At 49.8% G+C, this 24,479-nt stretch overlaps 1 long non-coding RNA gene across 1 annotated transcript; it reads left to right on the plus strand.

Moving 5' to 3' along the window:
* Nucleotides 1-248: 248 nt before the first annotated feature.
* LOC147979681 (uncharacterized) lies at nt 249-7,839 on the plus strand. The gene is made up of 2 exons (XR_015599727.1): nt 249-324; nt 7,629-7,839. It is a non-coding gene; the product is annotated as an uncharacterized LOC147979681 (long non-coding RNA).
* The last annotated feature ends 16,640 nt before the right edge of the window (nt 7,840-24,479 follow it).

A 24,479-nucleotide genomic window follows, 5' to 3' on the forward strand; every position in this document is an offset into this window, starting at 1 on the left:
GGCACTACCCCGACATCGACACGACACCCCGACCCCCCGACCCTGAAACAGCACCCCGACCCCGACACGGCACCCCGACACCGACAGGACACCCCGACCACCGACACCTCCCGTAAATGTGTTCTTTGGCCTTCCAGAGGCCGACGGGGTCATATATTTGTGAATTATTAGTTAGGTCATATATTTTTCGATTTTGTTATGAAAAACATCATATATAATTGTGTTGATCGTGTAGTTTTAAATGTGCAGTTGTTTCATCGCTGCGAGGTTTGGTGTTCGACGACCTCGCCGTGCGTTTGACGAGCTCTGCCCCTTCGTTCGTGGGTGAGCACAAATGACAAGTCCTCCTCCCCCATTAATTATTTGATCTATTCCGATGAAATTTGATAGCTAGCTATGTATGTGTCTTGAATCATCAGTATGCGTAACCAATATGTGTCTCCCGTTCGAAAGCATCATAGTTATAAATATGCATGCATTTGCATATATATAACCTTGATTCTTTCGAATTGTCCAACGCTATCCATGGAAAGCCCGAGTATGTGTAGATTGGGTTCGTTTTCCCATATGCTTTGCTCCGGATCCGACGCATATATTTCGTCAGTGCCTCCCCTATTGTTCTCTGGGTACACATCCTCTCTGTTTATTGCAGAGACGTGTATCAGGAGAACAGCGGGGAGGTGCTGCCGAAATTTTGCGTCAGATCCGGAGCATAGCATGGGAAAATAAACCCAATCTACACATACACGGGTGGGATTAGGACCTATCATTACCTATTAGAGTGTAGGTTGCATGGACATAATAAAATTGACAAAGTAGATCAACTGATGAATATATACATGGTGAATTACATATATAATTGTTGTGTGTCCAGTAGCTCTGAAAGTCAAGATGAGTGACCGTGCTTGGATGTATACCGGTCACACTGGTCAGAACAAATGGAGCGCTGAATGGTTCACAAAAACTAAGGGGTTTGTGCAAGCCGCATTTGCAAATGGCCAAAAGAAAACCTGGTGCCCCTGTTTCCGGTGCGGCAATTGGGAAAAGAAGACAGAGGCTGAAATGGGCAAACACCTGCAGAAGAGTGGTTTTACGCCCGATTATACGGTGTGGACATTTCATGGTGAGTCTGCCCAATGTGACCGAGCTGAGGTGGATCGTCGTCGCACCGACGAGCATGGTACCGGGATGGAAAACATGGTGCAAGGCTATGATGATGCTCGGGATTCGAACGAGGAGATGGAGGAATCTGCAAAGGCCTTCAATGAAATGTTGGAGTCTTCGAAACGTCCGCTCCACGAGCACACTGAGCTTTGTCAGTTGGATGCCATCTCACAAGTAATGGCTCTGAAGGCTCAGTTCAACTTGGGCAGAGAATGCTATGACGCAATTATGACAGTATTTGGACGCTTTCTACCCGAAGGCCATGTAATGCCTGCAAACCTGTACCAGTCGGACAAAATCCTCCGTGCACTGAAGATGCCCTATGAGAAGATACATGCCTGTGAGAAAGGATGTGCCTTATTTAGGCTTGACTATGTGGACTTGAACTATTGTCCCATTTGCAAGTCTTCCAGGTATATTGTGGTAGACAACGGTATGGGTGAGAAGACACAGACCAAAATCCCCGTTACTGTTCTTCGGTATATGCCAATCGTACCAAGACTTCAATGTCTTTTCATGGTCGAAGAGACGGCCAGACAGATGACATGGCACAAAACAGGCAAAAGAACCGAACTAGATGCAGATGGGAATCTGATGATGGTACACACATCGGATGGTGTTGCGTGGAAAAAGTTTGATGAATTACATGCTGACAAAGCGGCAGATCCGAGGCATCCTCGAGTCGGCATCAGCACGGATGGGTTCAGTGTGTTTGGTATGACGGCAGCCCAATACAGTTGTTGGCCCGTATTTGTCTTTCCACTCAATCTCCCCCCCGGACAGATTATGCAAAGAAAGAACATTTCCCTGACGTTGATAATTCCAGGACCCAACTATCCGGGCAAAAATATGAATGTGTACATGCAGCCGCTTAAGGACGAATTGCAAGAAGCCTGGGATAATGGGTTCAAGACATACGACGCCTTTAGCAAACGGAACTTCATAATGCGTGTCTGGTACATGTACTCGACGCATGACTTGCCGGCGTATGCGCTATTCGTTGGCTGGTGTGTGCATGGAAGGTTCCCGTGCCCCACATGCAAGGGAGCTCTTGAGTTTCGTTGGATTCAGGCCGGTCACAAGTTTTCTTGCTTCGACATGCATAGACAGTTCCTGGATCCTCGCCATAAGTTCAGGAAAGACAAGAAGAACTTCATCAGGGGTAGAGTTGTCAAAAACTCTGCACCACCTGCATTGACAGGCCAACAGACCCTGGATCAGTTAAACGCTCTCGAGCCAGATCCACAACGTCCAGGGTACTTCAAGGGGTATAATACTAAGCATGCGTGGACTCACAAAACTTGCTTATGGGATCTGCCTTACTTCAAAGACCTCCTTTGCCCACACAACATCGACGTGATGCACACTGAGAAGAATATTGCCGAGGCACTTTTTGGTACATTGTTCGGCATAGATGGGAAGTCAAAGGATAATACTAAGGCTAGAGTCGATCTGGAGGCGCTATGTGATAGGCCGTTACAAAACATGAAAGAACCGAAAGGAAAGCAGAACTGGACGAAGCCAAAGGCATGGTTCAATCTTGGAAGGCCAGCTATGAGGGAAATTCTCTTGTGGGTGCAACAGCAGTTGATGTTCCCCGATGGGTATGCAGCGAATCTAAAGAGGGGAGCGAATCTTGATAAACTGAAGATATTTGGTCTCAAGAGTCATGATTGGCACATATGGATTGAGCGGGTAATGCCGGTGATGTTGCGTGGCTTCATCCCCGAGGATGAATGGCTAGTACTGGCAGAACTCAGCTATTTCTTCCGTGTTCTTTGTGCGAAAGAACTATCGCCTGGCGTGCTAGAAGAAATGGAAGAGTTGGCGCCGGAGTTGATCTGCAAGTTAGAGAAGATCTTTCCACCGGGCTTCTTTAATCCAATGCAGCATTTGATTTTGCATCTCCCGACTGAGGCAAGATTGGGGGGGCCCGTGCAAAATCGTTGGTGCTACCCAACTGAGAGGATGCAGAAGACGCTTCGAGAAAAATGTAAAAATAAACGTAGAATTGAAGCATCGATGGCTGAGGCATTCATCACAGAGGAGGCGGCAAACTTTGTAACAGCGCACTACGAAGCCAAAAATTGTCATTTGCATAATCCGAAGCCTCGGTACAATGCTGACGAGCCTAAAAAGGGTGGATCCAACCTCAGCCTGTTCAAAGGGAATCTCGCACCAGCTAGTGTTTCACATCCAGTATCTTTGGATAACGAAGAATGGCGGACCATTTCGTTGTATATATTCAACAACCTGATAGAAGTGCGGCCGTACATCGAGTAAGTTCTCGGTACATTGTTTCGCAACTTCTATTTCCTTTGAACTACTCTTATTCCTGGATATGTCATACAGTCGATACGTCACCATATTCTCGTATGGAGCGGAGATCCAAAAGGATTTCGTCGAAGAGTATGAGCTTCTCGCAAAGCAAGGAGGTGGCTATCCCGGTTTCATCTCTTGGTTCAAACAAACGGTAATTTCTATTAGACAATTTCATATCATTCGCTAATTTGTGCATAATGCAACAATCCTTTCATATTAAACTTGTAGGCTAATTCAGAGTCTATGGACGCCGAATTGAGACAAGTCGCTAATGGTTTTGACTATAAGGTCCGTTCATTTGACAAGTACGACATCAACGGGTATCGCTTTCGTACCTATGGCAAAGAGCTATCTATGGCCGACCGAAAGTCAACAAATTGTTGTGTATCTGCTATCGGCGAAGGAGGTACCGAGTATTATGGGAGAGTTGAAGCAATTTATGAACTTCTGTTCTATGGTGAAATTCCACCGAATGTCGTAGTCTTCAAATGTTATTGGTTTCAGCCGAAGGAGACTAGAAGGACTCATGAACATGTAGGGCTAGTTGAAATCAACCAAAGCACTCATTTAGATGTTCCTGATGTCTATATTATGGCTCAACAGGCGACCCAAGTATTCTATCTACCGTGGGCCTGCCAAACTAATCCAAATCTGAAAGGTTGGGATGTCGTTTATGAAGTGCCGCCACGTGCTAGACTTTCTCCCCCAAAGGAAGAGGATTATGAACCTCACATTAACCCAGACACATATGAAGGAGAATTCTTCCAAGAGACACGTCTTTCCAAAAAGCATTTCAAGAACCGCTATACTTCACCCCAAAACATTGAAGTAGACAGCGACAATGAATCCGACATCACCCCAGAGGAGGAACAAGAAGAGCCGGAACAAGAAGAGGTTACTGCTGCGGATGACCTGTCAATGCTTGACCGATTACGTCAAGGTGGCCTTGCACATGTTGATGCCAATGAACCCTATGAGCCCGTCATTGATTATAGTGATGATGATGATTATGCATTTATTGATGATACTGATCGAGATTATTAGTAGTGTCAGGTATTACATTTTTTTATGTTGTACTTGATGATGATACACTTAAGTGATACACATATTATTATTCATGTCGGTCTTTTTTTATGTTGTACTAATTTCGTTTACTGTTTGTCATGGCAGGTGTTGAAATATGGTGGGCGCTGGTCGGGAGCGTGGTCTGAGGTCTTCCATTCCAGACGCACCTCTCCGCCGAGCGTTGCTGGATAGTATGGCCACACCGCCGGGCCCTTCTTCGTCGACCGCGGTGCCCAGCAGGGGACGAGCTCGAGGTAGGAAGAGAGGAGGTGGGGCACGTGGTCGTGGGAGAGGAGGTAGGGCTACGGCGCCTTCCTCACCGCCACCCCCGGCTGTTTCACCCGAGCACGTGACTGCAGGGGTTGGGACCACCATCATAGTGTCCGCCGGCCCAACTCCGTCCTTGGAGTTCTTTGCCGGCAAAACTTCCCGGGGTTTGTCACGTTGCCTGGTGAGGGTCGGCTTCCAGAGCTTGGATTGAGCTGGGAGCACTACGTGGCTGCCCCGGCCCCGCCGGATGAGATTATCGACGGTGTCGTGTGCGACACGAGGGCAGACATGGTGATCAGAAAGTTTTGGGTAATTTCTCCTTTACACATTTAAAAATCTTCAACTAGCTAGTTATTAATTGTACTAATCAATATTGTCTCATTTGATTGCAGACATTCTACAGGTGTGAGGAGGGATACGAGGAGGACGTGGCACATGTTATCGAGAACGTCTGCAAGCGCCTACTCCAGAACTTACGGCACGAGGCTCGGGTGCAGGCTGTTCGAGACTACTACGCCTTGCGTGGTATCAAGAAGACCAAGCCGGCGTGCCGCGATAAGTTCCTGAGTAAGGAGCAGTACATGAAGGTAATTCTTAAGGCCTTCTCTACTTAAGTTCCTTCATTTAGTAATTCTTAGCCGTAGCGCTCAAGTTTCTATTTGCTAACTTAGGCGCCTCCGAGATGGTGTGCGGATCGGATGGATTGTTGGGAGGTGTTGGTCGATGAGTGGTGCTCTCCACAATGGCTAGCCCTCCACAACGAGGCCAAGGACAAACGTGCCCAAATGGAAGGTGTGCCACACCATCAAGGCAGCTCCAACTTATATCAGTTCGGGCACAACTGGGTATGTGGTTTGCTTCATGATTCATGCAATTCATTCATCATGCTAGCTTGAGCCCTTTAATTACTAATTTTCATTGTTTCTCTCTTTCAGGCACGCTACAATAAGGCGGATAAGGTGCCAGAGGTGTACAACCTGTATGCCATGGCCCACACTGCCTCTTTCAAGAAAGTCAAGGCTTTCTCTCAGTCTGACCTCGATGATGCAAGCAACTTCACCAACATCTCCTCCCACAACAAGCTCGTGAGATATAGAGATGAGGGGAAGGCGAGGAAAGGGGAGGAATTTAACCCGAGCCAGGGTCCCATTGATCCAGAGCTGTTGAAGATATCTGGTGGCGGGAGGTCCCATGGCTCCATAGCCATTGGAGATGGACTTATCCGTTGTCCTAGCACTCTCCCGGAGATCAAGGCGCGCCAGTCGAGCTCCGCTCCTGAGATAAGGCCTCGTGAACGGCCAGTGCAACTCGCCATCAAGGTTAGTGATACGTACTCAGTTATCTTTCTCCATTACATTCTGTGCGCTTCCATCAATGATTACAAATGGTCATGTGAGTGGTGTTGCAGGCTGCTATACAGAGTAAGAGAGATAGAATGGAGAAACTTCTGGCGGAGGCGGCGGAGAGGCAGCGGGAGTTGGAGGAGAGGACGACAAAGATGATGGAGGAGGAGAGGGCACGGAATGACATGCAGGCAAGGGCCATGTACGAGCTCCTTGTGGTAAGTTTCTTCTGCAGATTAGCCAAAACATTCATGTAGTGTTTGTCTCATTACTAACTAGTATGACTGAGTCGTCAAAACCAAATGTGCAGTCTGTGTGCGAGAAGACAGGTCAGACCGCTCCGCCGATGCCAGTGATTGCTCTTGGGACCACGGTGAGTTTTATTGAATGGACATTACTTGCTAGTCTTAACATTTGAGTGTCATCATGCTAACAAGACATTGGAAATGATCTTTGGTGCAGCGTAACTCCAGACAAGCATCGCACGATCCTTCTCCAGCTACCGACACGAGCCACCCCGCTCCTACACCTCCTACATCTTGGTAAGTTTATCTAGTGTTTTGCTTAACACATGCATAAAGACCTAGACTTAGCTTTATTTCCTCCAACGCTTACCATAATGACCTAGACTTAGCTTCTTCACCTCCAAAATGACTTAATAAGCTTACTAACCTCCAAAACCATCCATTTTACCTAAGTTAGCTCTAAAACAATCTGTACTTAGCTTACTTATGTCAAAAATTGCATAATTAGCTTAGTTAGCTTATAGACGATCCATTTTACCTAAGTTAGCTCTAAAATGACCCATTTTACCTAGGTTAGCTTATAAATGATCCAGTTCATCCAAGTTAGCTCAAAAATGACCCATTTTACCTAGATTAGCTCCTAAATGATCCATTTTACCTACGTTAGCTTTAAAATGACCCATTTCACCTAGGTTAACTCCAAAATGACCAATCTTACCTAGGTTATCTCATAAACGATCCATTTCAACTAATTTAGCTCATAAACGATCCATTTCACCTAGGTTACCTAAAAAACGATCCATTTCACCTAAATTAGCTCTTAAATGATCCATTTCACCTAAGTTAGCTCAAAAACGATCCATTTCAACTAAGTTAGCTCATAAATGATCCATTTCACCTAAGTTAGCTAAAAAACGATCCATTTCACCTTAGTTACCTCAAAAATGATCCATTTCACCTTAGCTAGCTCATAAACGACCCATTTCAACTAAGTTAGCTCATAAATGATCCATTTCACCTTAGCTAGCTCATAAACGACCCATTTCAACTTAGTTAGCTCATATATGATCCATTTCACGTAAGTTAGCTCATAAATGACATACTCTTCTTGTTCTAGTCTTCTTCTTGTTCTACTCTTCTTGTTCTAGTCTTCTTCTTGTTCTACTCTTCTTCTTGTTCTACTCTTCTTGTTCTAACTTTCTTATTTTTCATTTTGCAGAGTTCATTCACTTGACGAAAGCTTGCATAGATGGAGTGCTCCTTATCCCTTTCTCTGTTTCTTTTTGTATCGTTGAACTATGCATGTATCGTTGGATGAAACTATTGTAATATATATGGTTGGATGCCTCTATGTTGAACTTGTTATGTATGATGGAACTATGATGAAGTTATGTGTTGGATGCATGTAATATATATGGTTGGATATCTTATATGTTTGCTCTGTAATGGCCTTTTGAAATATATCTATATATGTCATCTATATTTGTGATGAAAATTGTTGGATTTAATAAAAAAACAGATAAAAGAGCCAATATGCAGGCTCTTTGCCGTCTGCCACCGACGGCAACGAGCTCTTTGCCGTCTGCCGCGGACGGCAAAGAAGACACGTGGCATCCAGCTGTGCTTCCTGGGAGCTGACCCATTTGGCCAGTTTGCATACAGTGGCAGACGGCAAAGACTTTGCCATCAGTGGTAGACGGCAAAGAACATGCCATGTAGTGACGTGTAGATGACATCACACGGCGGACGGCAAAGACACTAGAAAGTTTGCCGTCAGCGGCGGACGGCAAAGGCCTGCCGTTAGCCACTTAACGGACTGACAGTGCAATTATTGCCGTCCGCCTTCTTTGCCGTCTGCCGAGCTCTCTTTGCCGTCTGCGGCAGACGGCAAAGACTTTGCCATCAGTAGCAGACGGCAAAGTAGCTGTTTACCGAAGCCTACTTTGCCGGAGCCTTTTGCCGTCCGCGGCTGACGGCAAAGGCCTTTGCCGTCCGCCGTTCATGCCTTTGCCGTCTGCCGTGGCGGACGGCAAAGTAGCTGATTCCTGTAGTGGTGGATTCTCTATGCACAATCCCCCAAGCTGGGTAAGTGGTCGTATTTACTTGCTCATCCGTTTAGTGTTCCCATTGTTAAATACTTAGTCTGATGACTCCAACGCAGGAACTGCACCGGGACGTTAAGGAGATAAGCAGCCCGCCTCCACAACCCGAGGACTCAGGACGGTCTCTCGACCCGGCCTCTCAAGAGGATCCGGACATATCTGTGGAGCTGATTGATGGAGTGTTCCATTAATTGAGCGAGGACAACACCTTGGTGGCCATTATGGCCGATTACCCAGGGCTAATCCAAACATCCCAGGTACCTGAGATCGAAGTCCCTGTACCCCGGACAGGGGTCCGTCCACGCGTGTTTAATTTCCTGATTGCAACCGAAATTTGCAGGGGAGGTTTTTGAGGTAGAAGGCCGAACCTGCGGCGACAAACCAACCAGGGGCCGCAGGGCCCCATGGGCAAAAAAGAGGTGCAGTCCGGACCAAGGCATCAGCGTGAAGGTATGGCACGCCCCTTTATCCCAGTTGTTATACCGTCGAGGCACACTTGACGCTCGTGCCCTTTTCAGGACAAAGAGACCTCGCCGGACTATATCCGGAGAGGTTGTTAATCGTGCTTCCACCAGCCAGGCTCCAAAGCCTGGTCCGAGGGCGGAAGCGAACGCAAGGCGTGTGCCAGACGTTCCTCTGATAGAGGATGCGGATAGTTATCTTCCACCAACTCAAAGGTGGAAAGTGCCATGAACCACAGGCATCACCGGATAATTCTTCGCGACGCTTGCTTGTCCCAAGAGGCATTAGATGCCTTCAATTCGGGAGATGCGCACCTCCGTGCCGCTCAAAATGGTCTAGCCAGAGCCACGGAGCAATATGTAAAAGACATATGGGTAAGAAAATTTTGGTAAATATATATGTAGGAGTAGCCCCCGAGACTGAAAACAGTTAGAATAACTGGTTTAAGGATCATTTGAAATGCAGGTTCTTACAGAAAAGAATTCCCTACTGACCCAGGAGCTGGAAGAGTGCAAAGCCCAACTGGGGGCCGCAGTAGCCGCGGCAGGGGAGCCTAAGGAGACCCCCTCTGGTAATATACATTTCTAAAGATAAGTATGTGGCGAAGCACGGCTTTTGTGCGAATCTGACAAATAAAATTGCAGATGGCGCCGGATTGAACCCGGAAAGGCAACACCTCGAACACCAACTAAAGGCTGGTGAGAGGGTGTTGTTAAAGGTGATGGGGGAGAAGAACGTTCTCCAATATGCCAACACCCGGCTGGGCGTTGAGCTAAAAGATGTTCGTGCCCAGCTGTCAGACTCCGTGAAGGAGAATCAGCGGCTTCGGCGCGACATATTTAGTAAGTGCTTGAATGAACCTTTTAAAAGAAAGTTCGGCGGTGTCGTTGATTAACAGAGCAATATCCGTAGGTATGTTAACAGGTCGCCCTGCAGAGGAGATGCCCGGTTCTACGGGTGACCTTCTGCCCGAACTCTTGCAATTGCTCGATCGAGTTCGGCAGGCGATGCGAGGCGTCGCCCAGGTCCTGTGGCCATCCGTCTCCACACCCGAAGGTCTTGGAGAGCTTGCGGAGAAGCTGAGGGGAGCACGGCGGCGCTTCCAGTTGTGGAAGATATCAGCCTGCTGTCAAGGCGCTAGGGAGGCCTGGGCCATGGTGAAGACGCGGTATTCACAGGCCGACCCCAACCATATGGCCGAGGTTGGTCCTGTTGGGCCCGATGGGAAGGGGATCCTTGTGAGCTTAGTATACGGCCAAGTAGAGTTGGCCGCAAAGTATTCCCAGCAGGACTGTAAATTAGACAGCCTGTTAGATGGTATTGAAGAGGAGTACAATCAGTCAAAATGACTATGTAATTTAATTGACATTTATAATGCCTTCTAGCCGGATTGTAGATCGTTTGGCATGGCCGACCTTTTCGCTTCAGCCTCGGGACCTGATGGTCCGGGGTGTGTCCGAATTCCCATGCAGTTATATATTAACCGGGGAATGCGTGGAGACCAGGCGTAGGGGTCATTATGGCGTGAACAGACAAGTGCCCGACTAGTTATGTTATATTACATGGTTAGTAAGAAACATCTTCCAGGGAGAATAGTTCCGTTAGGGGTTCCTTTCCCTGGGAGGCATGCCCTAAAGTGCATGTCCATGCTGCGAAGAGAAACACAGGAAAAACATCATCTTTAGTTCACCGACCGAATATTCCCTTAAGAACGCTAGCTTTCGGCTTCACCCAGTCTGAGGTACACATCCGACTGACCCGGCAGTAACAATCGTAGAGGTGCTCCCTTTACCGCCTAGCCGAACAATCGGGAACGTAGGGGTAAGCACAGGAGCCAGGCAACCCAGCTTGGCCAAAACTTAAGTCATATCGATGCATATAGTGGTGAATAAAAGGTACACGTGGAAGTTTGACACATGTGTTGGGCGTGAAGCCCGTAGGAATAAGCTTCTGTTGAAAGAAGCCCCCAGGTTTGCTGAGAGCGGGTAGCGCGTCACTTTGTGAGCCTCTAAAGGCTATAAGAGGGAAAGAGAGAGAGAAGGAGAGAAATGTAAGACAGAAGGTATATGTAAAAAATGGACAGAGTAAGGAGACGAACACAGGATCCGGCGCTAGGCATAGAATCTTCGGAGGCGGGCTGCATTCCATGGGTTCAGCTCGAGTCGGTGATCCGACGCACTTCGTAGGCGGTACGCACCACCAGTCAGGACTTGGTCGATGATGAAGGGACCTTCCCACTTGGGCTTGAGTTTGTCCTTTTTCTTGTCCGGCAGGCATAGAACTAATTTGCCAACGTTGTAATTTTTGGCCCGTACTTCTCTGCTTTGGTATCTTCGAGCATGCTGCTGATAAAATGCAGAACGGGCTTTTGCCACGTCACGCTCCTCCTCTAATGCGTCCAAAATGTCCTGCCGATCGAGCTCGGCTTCTCTTTCTTCGTACATGCGAACTCGAGGTGAGTCATGAATTATGTCGCAAGGCAAAACTGCCTCCGCGCCGTACACCATGAAGAATGGTGTATATCCGGTGGTGCGATTCGGTGTGGTCCGCAGCCCCCAGAGTACGGAGTCGAGCTCCTCTACCCAGTGTGTGGTAGATTCCTTGAGGGATCGTACTAATCTGGGTTTAATGCCGCTCATGATAAGACCGTTTGCACATTCGACCTGGCCGTTAGTCTGTGGGTGATAGACAGAAGCGTAATCGAGCTTGATGCCCAAGTTTATGCACCAGAGTTTTACCTCGTCGGCTGTAAAGTTCGTGCCATTATCGGTGATGATGCTATGGGGGACGCCGTAACGGTGTACAACCCCGGATATGAAGTCTATCACAGGCCTGGATTCGGCCGTCTTAACAGGCTTGGCTTCTATCCATTTGGTGAACTTATCCACCATGACGAGTAGGTACTTCTGCTTGTGGGTTCCACCTTTAAGGGGTCCAACCATATCAAGCCCCCAGACTGCAAAGGGCTAAGTGATGGGGATAATTTGGAGGGCGGTGGGTGGCATATGGCTTTGGTTTGCAAAGAGCTGGCAACCGGTGCATCGCTGGACTAAGTCCTGAGCGTCTGCTCGGGCCGTCGGTCAATAAAAACCTGTACGGAAGGCCTTGCTTACCAGAGATCGGGCTGCGGCGTGATGACCGCCGAGTCCGGCATGGATTTCAGCCAGGAGATTCCACCCCTCCTCTTCGGAGATGCACCTTTGAAGGACTCCGGTAGTGCTTTTCTTATAAAGCTCCACCTCGTGGACTCTATAGGCTTTGGATCGCCGCACTATGCAGTGTGCCTCATTCTGGTCCTCGGGGAGTACCTGCCTAGTAAGGTAGGCAAGGAATGGTTCCGTCCATGGGGCAATGACGGCCATTATTACGTGGGCTGAAGGTGTTACTTCAATGGCAGAGCCACCGATTGTGTCAGAATGCTTAGAGTCGGGCGGTGCGGTTGAGTCCGGGCTGTTATTGTTCGGCTCCCCTTCCCATGCCACCGATGGCCTAAAAAGCCTTTCCAAGAAGATGTTGGGGGGGACTACATCGCGTTTTGCGCTGATGCGTGCCAGGACATCTGTCGCCTGATTATTTTCCCGGGCTATATGGTGAAATTCAAGCCCCTTGAACCGAGCTGACATTTTTAGGACGGCGTTGCGGTAAGCCACCATTTTCGGATCCTTGGCATCGAAGTCTCCGTTTATTTGGGATATTGCGAGGTTCGAGTCCCCGCGCACCTCTAGGTGTTGGATGCCCATGGATACTGCCATCCAGAGACCATGTAGAAGAGCCTCGTATTCGGCTGTGTTGTTGGAGTCCATGTACAGAATCTGTAGTACATATTGAACTGTGTCTCCTGTGGGGGACGTCAGAACGACACCAGCCCCCAGTCCGGCCAACATTTTGGAGCCGTCGAAATGCATGATCCAATTTGAATATGTGCTATACTCTTTAGGGAGTTCGGCCTCCGTCCATTCTGTGACGATATCGGCCAAAACTTGTAACTTGATGGCTCGTCGTGGCTTATAAGTTATGTCGAACGGGAGGAGCTCGATGGCCCATTTCGTGATTCGGCCCGTTGCGTCACGGTTGTTGATAATGTCATTAAGTGGTACTTCCGAGGCTACTGTTATCGAATACTCTTGAAAGTAGTGTCGTAGCTTCTGGGATGCCATGAATACCGCGTACGCAATCTTTTGATAATGCAGGTACCGTGATTTGCAGGGAGTGAGGACAGTGGACACATAATAGACAGGCCTTTGAAGGGGGAATTTGTGTCCGTCCGCTTCTCGTTCGACGACGAGCACTGCGCTTACAACCTGATGTGTTGCTGCGATGTACAATAGCATTGGTTCGCCGGTGTTTGGCGTGGCCAGGACTGGGTTTGTTGCTAGTATGGCTTTTATTTCGTCGAGTCCGGCCGTGGCTGTGTCTGTCCATTTGAAGTGTTCGGTCCGCCGAAGGAGGCGGTAAAGGGGAAGGGCCTTTTCTCCCAGGCGGGAGATAAAGCGGCTTAGAGCCGCCACACATCCGATTAACTTTTGTATTTGTTTGAGGTCCTTTGGGATATCCAATTGCGACAGAGCTCGGATCTTGGCTGGATTTGCTTCAATTCCTCTATTGGATACAATGAAGCCCAAGAGCTTTCCGGCTGGGACGCCGAAAACGCATTTTTTCGGGTTGAGCTTGATGCCGTATGTTCGAAGATTATCAAATGTGAGCCTCAAGTCATCTACTAGAGATTCAACATGTCTTGTTTTGATGACCACATCATCTATGTATGCCTCCACTGTGTTACCGATCTGGCTTGCTAGACATGTCTGAATCATGCGCTGATATGTTGCGCCGGCGTTTTTGAGCCCGAAGGGCATCATGTTGAAGCAGAATGGCCTGTATGGTGTGATAAATGCCATTGCGTCTTGGTCTGATTCTGCCATCTTGATATGATGGTAGCCAGAATATGCATCGAGGAAACACAATGAATCGTGTCCTACGGTGGCATCGATAATTTGGTCGATGCGGGGGAGAGGGAAGGGATCCTTTGGGCAAGCCCTGTTGAGGTCTTTAAATTCGACACACAGGCGCCAGGATTTGTCCTTCTTTGGTACCATCACCAGGTTTGCTAGCCAGTCCGGATGTTTTATATCTCTGATGAATCCGGCCTCCAATAGCTTTGCTAGTTCCTCTCCCATAGCCTGTCTCTTAGGTTCAGAAAAATGCCGAAGAGCCTGTTTGACAGGTTTGAATCCTGTTTGGATATTTAAGCTGTGCTCGGCCAGCCTGCGTGGGATTCCTGGCATGTCTGAAGGATGCCAGGAGAAAATGTCCCAGTTCTCCCATAGGAACTCTCGCAATGCAGCGTCGACATCAGGCTTTAACTGTGCCCCGATGGAAGCTGTTTTGTTGGGGTCCGTTGGATGGACTTGGAATTTGACTATTTCATCTGCTGGTTTAAAGGAGGTGGACTTGGATCTTTTGTCGAGTACCACGTCGTCCCTATTCACGGTAGAGCGCAGCGCAGTCAGTTCCTCGGCCGCTAGGGCTTCGGATAGTGCCTTGAGGGCCAGTGCGGCTGTCCCGTTAGGCCCGGGCATCTTGAGCTTCATGTACCCATAATGGGGTATTGCTTGGAAGATTGTGAATGCCTCCCGCCCTAGCAAAGCGTGATAACCACTTCTGAACGGGGCCACGTGGAACGTGACCTCTTCGGACCTGTAATTGTCCGGCGTGCCGAACACCGCATCTAGTGTGATTTTTCCTGTACAGCGCGCTTCCCAACTGGGGATTATTCCTCTAAAGGTTGTACTGCTTCGCGTGATGCGGTTCCAGTCTATATCCATTTTTTGGAGAGTTTCCTCATAGATGAGGTTCAATCCGCTGCCGCCGTCCATGAGTACCTTGGTGAGATGAAAGCCGTCCACTATTGGACTGAAGACCAATGCGGCTGGTGCTCGGGCTGTTCGGAATTTAGGTTCATCACTGGCGTTGAAGGTAATGGCCGTGTCACTCCATGGGTTTATTGTTGCTACTTGGTAGACTTCGGCAAGGCTGCGGAGTGTCCTTTTTCGCATGTTATTTGATGCGAAGGTCTCGAAGACTGTTAATACCGTATTGGTGTCTCTGGGGTGGCTTTCTGTGGCTTCGGGGATTAGGAGGTTTTCGCCAATTTTGGCCACCTGCCGGAGTATCCAACATGCTCTAAGGCTGTGATTTGGTGTGGCGTCCTCTATACTATGAATTTTACAGGGTCCATTAAGCCATCCTTCCAGTACGGTTCCATGCCCTGCAGAGGGTTTTTGCCTTTTGGTGTTTGACCCAGGTGTCTGGCGATGATGCACCCTTTTATTTCAGACTGGGCTTGCATTAAGGGCCGGATTGTCCCAAAATTTTGTTTCGGTTTTCCGGGTGGTTTCCATCACACAGTACTTTCGTACTATGGACTCTAAGTCAGCGAAGCGTGTAATATCACGGCGACTTATGGCGTTGAGTATTCCCTTGTCCGTGCAATTATTGCAGAATGATGAAATTGCGTCTTCCTCACAGCAACCCTTTATCCTGTGCATAACTAGGAGGAATCTGGCCTAGTAATGATGTACTATTTCTTTGGGCTCTTTTCTGATTTGGGATAGATCACTAATGTTCGGGTGGGTGGGTGGAATTGAATCCGAAGCCTTACCCCTTCTGAGGCTCAGAGGCCGAGGAATTTCCGAACTCAAAAGTTTGGATTCCTGGATGTCGTCCGATGAATCCAGTCCGTCACCTGATTCTTGGTTCAGGTCTTGAGTGATATCCTCCCCTCCGCGGACATCCGGCTTGGAGGGATCGGGAATCCAGACGTAGCGAGTCCTTAGGATAGATGAAGGGTCCCCGCACTGTCCCTCTACCACGGCAACGTGATGGGTGGCTTGGGGAGAGTTAATCTCTCTCGATCGGTTTTAGGCCCAATCTGGTCGTAATCCGTAGTGACTCCCAGGGCGGCGAAACGATCCAAGAGCTCATTTATGGAGGAAAGCTCTATTGGATTTAACTGCTCGGCAAGTTCCGAGTTGACATGAAGATTGTTTTCGATGGCTCGAGAGGTCATCGTCGGTGTAGAAGCCGAACAGGTGGTCATAAGAAAACCACCCAGCCGGAGGGTTCGGCCGACAGCCAAAGCTCCCTTAGCAACGGTGCCGTCTTTAAAGACAGGGCGAGGCATCCTTCCTGATGGCGACGACACATAGGAACTCTCAATGAAAGCACCAATGTCGGTGTCAAAACCGGCGGATCTCGGGTAGGGGGTCTCGAACTGTGCGTCTAGGCCGGATGGTAATAGGAGGTAGGGGACACGAAGTTTTACCCAGGTTCGGGCCCTCTCGATGGAGGTAAAACCCTACGTCCTGCTTGATTAATATTGATGATATGGGTAATACAAGAGTTGATCTACCACGAGATCAGAGAGGCTAAACCCTAGAAGCTAGCCTATGGTATGATTGTTGATGTGTATGTTGTCCTACGGACTAGAACCCTCTGGTTTATATAGACACCGGATAGGGTTAGGGTTACATAGAGTCGGTTACAATGGTAGGAGATATGAACATCAGTATCGCCAAGCTTGCCTTCCACGCCAAGGAAAGTCCCTTCCGGACATGGGACGAAGTCTTCAATCTTGTGTCTTCATAGTCCAGGAGTCCGGCCGAAGGTATAGTTCGGCTATCCGAACACCCCCTAATCCAGGACTCCCTCAACGACCGACTTGCATCGGAAGAGTACTGTACGTGGAGAGGCTGACAGCTGGGTCCAGGCGGCTGCAAGGAAGTGCCTCCTTATTACGCGCAAAATAATTATTCCTCCACCTTACAGCAGTGACCCACCGGACGGGCCACCTTATTTCTTGAAAAAAACGTTTCTCCCTGACTGCTCGGACCCACCGGACGGGCCAACGTATTTCACGAAAAAAACGTTCCCCCCGCTGTCAGCTCAGACCCATCGGAAGTGCCTCCTTATTACGCACAAAAAAATGAATGCCCACCATGGTGGGAGGCTGACTTGTGGGCCTACTAAGTTTACTGGGACGGGGCCCTTTGTCAACTTTAGTCAATATGAACGATTCTAGCTCTAGTGACCGTACGATGTCCATCCAATGGCCGTAGTGCTTCTTTAACCTCTGGTCTTCTTGCTCCAGCCGCCCAAAGCAGCGCCGGTCGTGCCGCATGCTCCTGCCTCCCGTGGGCGGCTGTGCTGCCGCGGAGGCCTCACCGCCCCTACTATTCCCACCGCTGGCCAGGCCCTGCGGCGATGGCAGCCTCACACCGCAGACGAACCAGTGAACCCTCGTACTCCTCTCCGCGCGGGCTTCCACTGCCGTGTCTTCCCAGGCTCCCCATCGTCCCCTTCCTAGGCCTCGCCGTCGTCCACCGCCCTGGTGCTCTCAGCGCGGCGTGGTCAACGTGGTCAAGGAACGACTTCCATCGGACATGGACTGTATGTGGAGAGGCTGACAGCTAGGTCCACGGCCACAGCAAGGAAGTGCCTCCTTATTACGTGCAAAATAATTATTCCTCCACCTGACAGCGGGGACCCGCCGGACGGGCCACCGTATTTCGTGAAAAAAGGTTTCCCCCCTGACTGTTGGGACCCACCAGCTACACCTTCGCACGCAAGGAAGTGCGTCCGGGCAAAAAAAATGATTCGCCCCCCTGACTGCTGGGACCCACCAGCTACATCTTCGCACGCAAGGAAGTGCCTAACAGTCGGGACCCACCTGGTCGAAGCGTACGTAGCATTGTCATTCTGGTCGCGAACGTGTACGTACATATATACTGGTCGATGTAGAGGCGTGCACGTGTCGTAGTAGAGACGCGCACGTAGCATGTACACGTACGTACATCGGTCAGGGTGCAAGAAAGAAAATACGGCCACATATGTGTACATACGGGCTGGGTCTCGAATGCTCATGTACATGGTTGGCTAGGAACGGAGAAACATAGTCGTCGTCGTGTTCATGGGGAGGCAACGGAATGCGTCGTGTTCATGGGGAGGCAACTGAATGCGTCGTGTTCATGGGGAGGGCTTGGATGGAACAGGCGATGGGAACGAGGCCTGGCGTATGGCAGAACGGAGGAAACGGCCTTGTGTTCGACCGGCCATGTTCGAAACGGGATCCTGTTCATCGGGAGGGGTCTGGCGTACCACAAAACGGAGGAAACGGACCTCCTACGGTCGAAACGGGGGTCCTGTTGATCGGGAGGGGTGTGGCGTACGGCAAAATGGAGGAAACGGACCTCCTACGGTCGAAACGGGGGTCCTGTTGATCGGCAAGGGTGTGGCGTACCGCAAAACAGAGGAAACGGACTTGTGTTGGGGCGCTACGGTCAAAACGGGGGTCCTGTTCATCGGGAGGGGTGTGGCGTACCACAAAACGGGACTCCACGGGATATTGTTCATCTCCACCGTCGACCTCGTCTAGCCTCCACGGGCTCCTTTTCATCCAGCCTCCACGGGCTCGTGTTCATCCAGCCTCCATGGGCTCCTGTTCATCCAGCCTCCATCGCGCACTACTCCACCGGCTACTATTCAACCACCCCTCCACCGTCTACTGTTCATCCAGCCATCCACACCATGGGGTCCTGTTCAACCACCCCTCCACGGGCACCCCTCCACCGTCTACTATTCATCCAGCCCTCCACACCATGGGGTCCTGTTCAACCGCCCCTCCACGGGCACCCCTCCACCGTCTACTGTTCATCCAGCCCTCCACACCACGAGATCCTGTTCATCCACCCCTCCAAGGGCACCCCTCCATCGTCTATTGTTCATCCAGCCCTCCTCCACACCACGAGGTCCTGTTCATCTAGAGGCAACGCCACCGCTCATTGTTCATCCAACCCCCCCCCCCCCCCCCCCCCGCAATGCTCACTGTTCATCCCATCGATTAGCTTCAGTTAGCAGCAGTAGTGAAGGAATCGCTCGATCGGGTTCAGTTAATAGCCATCGATCGATCGCTCGGGTTCAGTAACGCGTAGCCTGCAGTGCAGTCGCTCGGGTTCAGTTAGAGCCAACGCCTCGCACACATGCGCGTACGTGTACGAGAGAAACGTGCATCGCTCGGCCCCCGACCTCCCACCGTAACCGGGAACTCCCCGAAATTTTCCTCCCCCTCGCTTGTACCACGGTTTTTTCCGTCATGGACGGCCCAAAGAATGTCATGCAGCTGCGTCTCCAGCCCGCCCAGGGTGAAAAGCCCATTTTTTGTCATGATTTTTTGTCATAGAAGTAGGAGCCCACCACATCTATGATGATACTGGGTTTTGTCACAATTATCGTCATAGAAGTGTCATATGTATGATAGAAATTTTTTTCGTTCGGCCCAAAATGTCACGGATGCGTCCTTTTTTTGTAGTGGATGGCCGTGCCAAGGTCTTCGGGTGGTAGTGATGAGGACAACAGCGACAACCCATGACGCATCAAGAACATGGACGACCGTTCCGATGAGTCGTATTTGCCGGTGACTCTGCGCCCCCCATCTGGTCCTCCGGCAGCGTCACCATCCACGCTTGCTCTCTGGTTTTTTCCTCCCTGTCGGGGAGCGGTTCCACCCTAATCCTGGGGAGGCGCCGAATCCCAGTTAGGTCCGCCACCGGCCTCTTCGAGCTCTTCCTGTAGGATATGGACAGGGGCAAAGGCATTACGGGGCACTTATCTTTTTCCAATCTTAAATCTGGAGGCCCTAGCCAAATTTTAATTCAAATAATGTAATACCTCGACTCCATGTTTGTGTTCGTAATGCTTGTACTTGTATCAGCATATTAATGAAAAAGATGAACCTTGCCGGGAACCCGTACATGTGTATGTCCATGCCAAGGCGAGATGCCTCTTTAATGTAAATAAACGAGTTTTCCCCGATAGGCTATCCTGCCGGCACCCTTTTTATCTACCGGAGAGCTACGTCTACCGGCTGACAGTCAAAGGGGCCAGCCCCCCGCCAACTTCTTTTTACCAAAGGACACTACGACCATCCTGACCGAAGCAACATTCAAGTCAGGGATGGGAGCACCTAATCCTCAAAGAGTGGAGAGGTTTTCTTATGCACAAGTTATAGCTTACAGAACACTAACGAACAGGATGTAGAACTTATCTGTTTGGCTTGCAGGGGATCACAGTGCTGGGCAGTCTTCTCAATTCCTTGTCAGAGCCAAGTTCATGGTGGGAACCTCTAGCTTCATGCAGATGAGAATGAACGCAACATGCGATCCTATCTATATGCATATGCAAATGCTCATGAAATGCTTATGCAGTGATCTCCGGAATGCTCATGCATGCATGCGGTCTTGGTCGGGGGCCCCCATAGTGCTTCTTTATTCTCTTGCATAGGGTCATCGCCTTGGCTTTGTACAAGGGGTTACATGCAGCTGAGGAAAGGCCTGTACAAAAGGGTGGCTGCCGGGCAGGGCCCGACAGCCGCGCCTTACGGGTAGAACTTGCGGAGATGCTAAATATTCCATGAGTTTTGCAACTGAGTGCCATCTCCGGTCTCCAGACGCACTGCGGCAGGTCTGGTGACTCATACTACCCGGTAAGGGCCTTCCCACTTCGGTGACAACTTGTTTGTACCCTTGGCGGACTAAATGAGCCTAAGGACAAGGTCAACTTCCTCAAAAGACCAGGTGTGAACACTGTGGTAGCGACGCAGGGCTTGAGGATAGCATGCAGCATGCGTAGCAGCCCGGAGACGGTTCTCCTCGAGTAGCATAGCGTCATCACGCTGGTGCTGATCTTGCGCTACTTCATCATAGGCAAGCACTCGAGGCGACCCATAAATGAGTTCCGTGTGGATAACTAATTCTGCCCTATAGACCAGGGAGAACGGAGTCTGCCCGGTAGCTCGGTTTGGTGTCGTTCTGAGGGACCAGAGAACTACCGACACCTCCTCGATCCACGGCCTTTCGTGCTTCCACAGCGTATCAAGGTTCTCGTCTTGAGTCTGCGCAGCACTTCAGTGTTCGCCCTCTCAGCTTGTGCATTGCTCCAGGGGTGTGCCACAGAGGCAAATGAGATCTTGCATCCGAGGGCATGAACATGTTGCATGAAGGCGCGGCTCGTGAACTGGGTGCCGTTGTCGGTAATGATCCTTGCCAGAACTCCAAAACGACACACCAGCTCTTTCAAGAACTTGATAGCTGACTGATCAGCCACCTTTTCACGGCAATCACTTCCGGCCACTTTGTAAACTTGTCGATAGCAATGAACAAGAATTAAAAGCCCCCGATTGCTTGGGGTAAGGGGTTGAGTATATCGAGCCCCCAGACTGAAAATGACCATGATAGAGGGATTGTTTGAAGAGCTTGGGTAGGCAGGTGGGTTTTGTTGGAATGGAACTAGAAAGCTTCTCATTTTGTGACTAGCTCGACCGCATCTTGGAGGGCCGTGGGCCAATAGAATCCTTGCCGGAATGCTTTCTCAACTAATGCCCTTGATCCAATATGGAGCCGCACATGCCTTTGTGTATCTCAGCCAGCAGTTCCTTTCCTTCTTCCCGGCAAATGCACTTCAATTTCACACCGTTGGGCCTCCTTCTGTACGGTGTGTCATCGACAAACTGATACATACTGGCCTCCGGGCTACTTTTTCAGCATCATCTTGGTCACCGGGAAGTTCTCCGGTCTGGAGGAAGTGGACAATTTACCTTTCCCAAGTTGGAGCTTGGGGCTCGGCAACGAGGACTAGCGGCACCTCCTCTACTGCGGGAGCACATACCTCGTTCATGTGGTCCATGGGCCCGACAGGCAATGAGGAGTTGTGTCCGGCAGGGTCTCTGCCAGGAGCGAACGACTCTATTGGGAGAGGCTTATCGGTGTCCAACTTCTCCTTTTCTGGGCCATTGTTGTTGGGGATACAGAGGGCCGAGTGAGATGCAGAACAAAAGTCTCTAGTTCCACAAGAAGCTTCCGCGCAGCACACTTTGACCGATGATCAGCTATGCTGTTTTCCGCATGGGGTACGTGCTCTGTTTACAATCTATCAAAGTGCTCCTCCAATCTCACTTCCTTGACGTATGCCTCCATCAATGGAGTTTGGTAATCCTTATTGACTTGTCTCACCACAAGCTGTGAATCTCCTCGAATGATCAGCGTCTTTATTCCCAATTCAGCTGCAATCCTGAGCCCGGCAAGGAACCCTTCATACTCAGCTGTATTGTTGGTTGCTTCTTCCCAGGCAAAAATGCATTTGGATGACGTACTTCAAGTTCTCCCCGGAGGGGGTGATGAGAAGCACGCTAGCTCCTGCACCTTGTAGGTAAAAAGCACCATCAAGATACATAATCCATTCTTGGGGCGATTCGTTGCCGGAGATAACTGTCTCTGTTACTTCCTCATCAGGGGTTGGCGTCCATTCTACAATAAACTCTACTAATGCCCTGCTCTGAATAGTTGATGTGCTCTCAAACCTCAAACCAAAACTGGATAACTCCAAAGCCAATTCCAATATTCTGCCGGTAGCCTCAGGGTTTCGGAGTATCCTTTGCAACGGGAAGCGAATGACAACCGTGATCTTGTGGGCTTGGAAGTAGTGGCGTAGTTTCCTTGAGGCCATGATGAGACCAAAGATCAACTTTTGCACGCCAGAGTACCTCGATCTAGCTCCCTGTAACAGGGGGCTGACGAAGTACACTGGGACTGCACCACTTTCTTCCTTGTCGCGTCCTTGGGGTTGCTCTCGTTGCCGTGCTCATTGTTGTCCTGATCCTTTTCTAACTCTGCCGGTCCCTCCTCATTCTCTGCCTCATCCACTTCTTGCTGCGCTACCAAGACTGCACTGACCACCTGGTTGGTTGCCTCTAAGTATAGCTGCAATGGCTCCTGGGGTTTGGGAGCAACCAAGGTATGCATAGAGGACATGTAGACCTTCAACTCTTGCAATGCTGCATCTGCTTCGGGATTCCACCTCATAGGACCTGCCTTCTTCAAAATTTTGAAAAACGGCAGGGCACGCTCGGCAGACTTGGAGATGGATCTACTTAGCGCGGCAATGCACCCTGTCAGACGCCTAACATCCTTACCTGTCCTTGGCGCTTGAATCTGCTCGATAGCTTTGATCTTGTCAGGGTTGGCTTGAATCCCACGATGGGACATGAAGAACCCGAGCAACTTGCCGAAGGGAACATCAAATACACACTTTTCTGGGTTGAGCTTCAAATTGATCTTGCGTAGATTAGCAAACGGCTCCTCCAAATCCTGAATAAGGGTAGCTCTATCCTTGGTCTTGAGCACAATGTCATCCATATAAGCTTCTATGTTTCTATGCAGCTGTGGCTCAAAACCAATCTTGAATGCCCTTGCAAAAGTGGACCCGACACTCTTTAATCCAAATGGCATGCGGACAAAGTAGTATGTACCACATGGAGTAATGAACGACGTCTTCTCCTCATCTTCCTTGGACATGAAGATTTGGTGATACCCAGAATATGCATCCAGAAAGGAGAGAAAATCACAACCTGAGGTGGAATCCATGATCTGATCAATACGTGGCAAGGGAAATGGGTCCTTTGGGCAAGCATTGTTGATATCTATGAAATCTATGCCAAGCCTCCACTTCCTGTTAGCCTTCCGGACTACCACTGGATTTGCCAACCATGTGGGATGTAACACTCCTCTGACCAAATCAGCTGCCTCAAGTTTCTTGATCTCTTCCATAATGAACTATTGCCTCTCCAAGGCCTTCTTCCGTACTTTCTGCTTGATAGGTCGGGCGTGTGGGCAGACAACATGGTGGTGCTCGATTACCTCCCTTGGAACACCGGGGATATTAGATGGTTGCCAAGCAAACACATCAACATTCGCCCGCAGGAAGGCAACGAGTGCGCTTTCCTATTTGTCATTGAGGGTGGTGTAGTGACCTTGGATTTCTTGCTGTTGGAACACTCAAGCACGTCATCAACGGGTGCCGTGCACTCAGTGGGGGCATGCTTCCCGGACTCCTTGTCGGAGGCCCTACAATCCCTCTTTTTCCTTTGCTTTCCTTGGCGGGAGCTAGTGTAGCCGCTGCCTCTGCCGCGACTGTGTCCCGGTACATCTTGTGCGCACAAATGATTGCATCCTTCTCATCTTATGGGATGGTGATGTCTCCCAGTGGCCCAGGCATCTTCAAAGTGTTGTAGGCATAGTGGGATGCCGCCATGAATTTAGCAAGGCCGGGCGTCCAAGAATCCCATTGTATGGCAGGTGGAGATTGACCACATCAAAAACAATCCTCTTAGTCCGGTAGTTTAGTTCTCCCACAAACATTACCAGCAACGTGATCTTTCCCCTTAGGATGGCTCCTGTCAGGATTAACTCCTTGAAACGTGCAGGTAACCTCTAGATCCTCCTCTGCTATCTGAAGCTTGCTGATAACTGCTGGGGAGATCAGATTCAACCAGGCCCCGCCGTCCACCAGTATCTTTGTGACCTTGAGGTTGCGAATCGTTGGGGAGACCAACAATGGCACACACCACACCACTTTGGTACGGCTAGGGTGATCCTCCTCGTCAAAGATGATGGGCGTGC

Source organism: Triticum urartu, chromosome 3A (genome assembly GCF_056163025.1).
Source record: "Triticum urartu cultivar PI428250 chromosome 3A, HENAU_Tu73, whole genome shotgun sequence".
Lineage (NCBI taxonomy): Eukaryota > Viridiplantae > Streptophyta > Magnoliopsida > Poales > Poaceae > Triticum > Triticum urartu.